We start from the raw sequence: 3,835 nt of genomic DNA, 5'->3' as shown, positions 1-3,835 counted from the left end.
AAAAAAAACATTGTTATAAGGTAGGAAATGTGAGTGTTACTTATTATACCACTATGTTTATATATAGGCTTTGATTGAAGACCATAAGTATTTCTGAAAGAATATTGCTCTGTAATTAGATATTCCTTTATTACGCAGGAAATAGTCAAAGAATTAGACATAGATATTGTGAAGTGAAGAAGTGAAGACTATTTCAGAAACTTTGGTAACGACAGACAAAAAGACAGCTCTCCAGATTTGCCAAATTAGAAAGCTAAATAAGACAGAGAATGTAGCACGGCAGAATGCAATTTTCAGAACCATATTTTTCAAAGCCAAAAATTGTAGTTAAGAAAAAGTGTTTGATGGTGAAAGATTATTTATTTATTTATTTATTTATTCACCATTTTTATGACACATATTTTCCATTTTTATGACACATTCATCTAGTTTTGGTAATTCTTTTTCATGAAATTGAGGGAAAAGGTAAATTTTCAGCTTCCTATCTTTTTTGTCTACCTTCATAGACAAAATTGATGACAATGAGAGTTCAGCTATTTATTTAATTTGAAGAAAAAATGAACTTAGAAACTAACTTTCTGAAGGTAGAAAACATTTTACACTCAGAGTGCAAGTTAGAAATTCCAGAAAGAATGTCGATTCACATTATCCAGCTTTAGCAACTTTCTCATCAGAAAATAGTTCAGAAGATAGAAATGAAACTCTCTATTAGTTTATCTAACATTCCATCTCATTTCCATACATAAAGAAGTTTAAAAAAAAAGAGCCTGTATAAGGACAGGTGTGGATGAAACAAATTATACCTAATGTTCAGATTTCAGTCTTTGACTCAATATTTTTGTTTGCTTGTTTTGTTTTTCCTTTTTTTTTAAATCTAATCAAAACAAGTAGAATCATAGAATCATAGAATCATAGAATCGTAGAATCATAGAATCATAGAATCATAGAATGGGCTGGGTTGAAAAGGAACACAATGATCATTGAGTTTTAATCCTCCTGCTATGTGCAAGATAGCCACCACTAGACCAGGCTTCCCGGAGCCATATCCAGACTGCCTTTGAATGCCTCCAGGGATAGGGCAGTCACAACCTCCTTGGACAACCTCTTCCAGTCTGTCACCACTGTCTGTGTGAAAAACTTCCTCCTAATATCTAACCTAAACCTCCCCTGTCTCAGTTTAAAACCATTCCTCCTTGTCCTATCACTATCCACCCTCATAAACAGCTGTTCCCCCTCCTGTTTATATGCTCCCTTCAAGTACTGGAAGACTGCAATGGGGTCTCCCCAGCGTCTTCTCTTCTCCAAGGTAAACAAGCCCAGTTCCCTCAACCTTTCTTCATAGGAGAGGTGCTCCAGCCCTCTGATCATCTTAGTGGCCCTTCTCAGGACCCGCTCCAAGAGCTCCATGTCCTTCCTGTAGTGGGGGCCCCAGGCCTGGACGCAGTACTCCAGATGGGGCTTCACAAGAACCGAGTAGAGGGCGACAACCGCCTCTCTCTCCCTGCTGGCCACTCCTTTTTTAATGCAGCCCAGAACACAGTTGGCCTTCAGGGCTGCAAGCGCACACTGCTGGCTCATGTCCAGCTTCTCATCCACCAGGACCCCCACATCCTTCTCTGCAGGGCTGCTCTCCAGGAGCTCTTCCCCCAGTTTGTACAAACACCTGGGATTGTTCCAACCCAAGTGCAGCATCCTGCACTTGACCATGTTGAACCTCATTGGGTTTTCATGGGCCCACTTCTCCAGACTGTCCAGCTCCTTCTGTATGGATTCCCTTCCTTCCAGTGTACTGACTGCAACTCTCAACTTGGTGTCATCTGCAAACTCTTGCTGAGGGTGCACTCGATGCCATCATCTATGTCATTGATGAAGATGTTGAAGAGCACCGGTCCCAAGACCGACCCCTGAGGGACACCTCTTGTGACTGGCCTCCACCCTGACACAGAACCATTGATCACAATCCTTTGGCTGCGTCCAGCCAGCCAATTCCTAATCCATCAAACAGTCCATCCTTCAAACCCACACCTCTCCAATTTAGAGAGAAGGATGTGGTGACGGACCAAGTCAAAGACCTTGCAAAAGTCCGGGTGGATGACATCCAGCAAAGCTGTCACTCCATCATAGAAGGCCACTGGATTGGTCAGGCACGATCTGCCCTTAGAAGCCATGCCAGCTGTGTCAAATCACCTCTTTGTATCATTTGTGCCTTAACATAGCTTCTTGGAGGATCTGCTCCATAATTTTTCCAGGCACAGTTGTGAGGCTCACCGGCCTGTGGTTCCCCGGGTTTTCCTTTCTCCCTTTCTTAAAAATGAGAGTAATGTTTCCCTTTTTCCAGTCATCCAGAACTTCATTAGACAGCCATGATTTTTCAAATATGACGGAGAGGGGCATAGCAACCACATCAGCCATCTCTTTCAGAACCCTAGGATGGATGTCATCCAGCCCCATAGACTTAAGCATGTTCAATTTTGTGAGGTGGACTCGGACTTGTTCCACCATTACAGTGAGACAGAAACCACTCCCCACACACTCACCTTGAGGCTCACGGTCCTGGCAGAAACAGGAAGCCTGACCACTCGTGAAGACTGAGGCAAAGCACTCAGTGAATACCTCAACTTTTTCTTTGTCTGAGGAAGCCAGCTCCCCATTACCTTTCATCAGAGAGGGAACACTCTCCTTGGCCTGTCTCTTCCTGCCTACATACCTGTAGAACCCCTTCTTGTTATCTTTCACATCCCTCACTAAGTTCAACTCCATCTGCACCTTGGCTTTCCTAATCCTATCTCTACGTTCACGGACAACAGCTCTGTATTCCTCCCAGGCTATACAACCCTGCTTCCACTTTCTGTACATTACCCTCTTTTCTCTCAGTTTAAGCTGCAGGAACTTGCACAGCCACGATGGTCACCTGCCTCCCCTGCTCGTCTTCTTTTGCTGGGGGATGAAGAGCTGTTGCGCTCTCAGGAGGGTGTCCTTAAAAAGCTGCCAGCTTTTTTCTGTGCCCATGCCATTAAGGACAGTTTCCCAGGCCATCCCACTGTCATGGTTTCATGATTTTTGGTTATCAGCATTCTACATCATAACATCATGTAATGCACTGGGGGTTTGACTGCTGATGCTCAAGTTCCGGGTGCCTGTCCAGAGGAGAAGAAGAACTACATTTCCCCAGGGGGCTTTGCGGTCAGCGAGGAGATATAACTCCCGGCAAGGTCACCTGATGCTCTCTTCTTCGCTTGCGCTTCTCCATCTGCGCTTCTCTGCCTGCGCTTCTCTGCCTGCGCTTCTCCATCAGCTCAACTGAACTGCACTTCTCATCTCAGCGTTGTGGTGAGGCCGATCCACTTTCCAGACACACATTCTCTCTCTCTCTCATTATATTCTGCTGACACTATATTTAGTAAATTAGTTTGTTTCACCTCAGATTGTTGCCGCTGTTTTCAATTATTTCGGGGTACCCTATTTTCCTTTTCCAGGGGTGCGGATCCGCGGATCCCTCTGCCCTTCTAGTCATGGAACCGGACCAAACCAGCCCGTAAACCGTTGACACCCACTCAGCAGTTCCTTGAGCAGCCGGAATTTTGCTCTCCTGAAGCACAGGGACCTAGCTCTGCTTTTTGCCAGGCCCACATTCTTCAAGATGACAAACTCCATCAAGACATGGTCACTGCAGCCTGGGCTGCCTCTGTTCTTAACATCTCTAATATTCTCCTCTGCATTAGTGAGCACCAGGTCCAGTAAGTCTCTATCTCGGGTTTGTCTATCTACTACCTGGACCAAGAGGTTGTCTTCAACCGATTCCAGGAATCTCTTGGATTGTCTGCCACCTGCCATG

This window comes from Meleagris gallopavo, chromosome Z, assembly GCF_000146605.3.
Source record: "Meleagris gallopavo isolate NT-WF06-2002-E0010 breed Aviagen turkey brand Nicholas breeding stock chromosome Z, Turkey_5.1, whole genome shotgun sequence".
Classification (NCBI taxonomy): domain Eukaryota; kingdom Metazoa; phylum Chordata; class Aves; order Galliformes; family Phasianidae; genus Meleagris; species Meleagris gallopavo.
The sequence above is the reverse complement of the archived record's forward strand: the minus strand, read 5'-3'. Positions refer to the sequence as shown.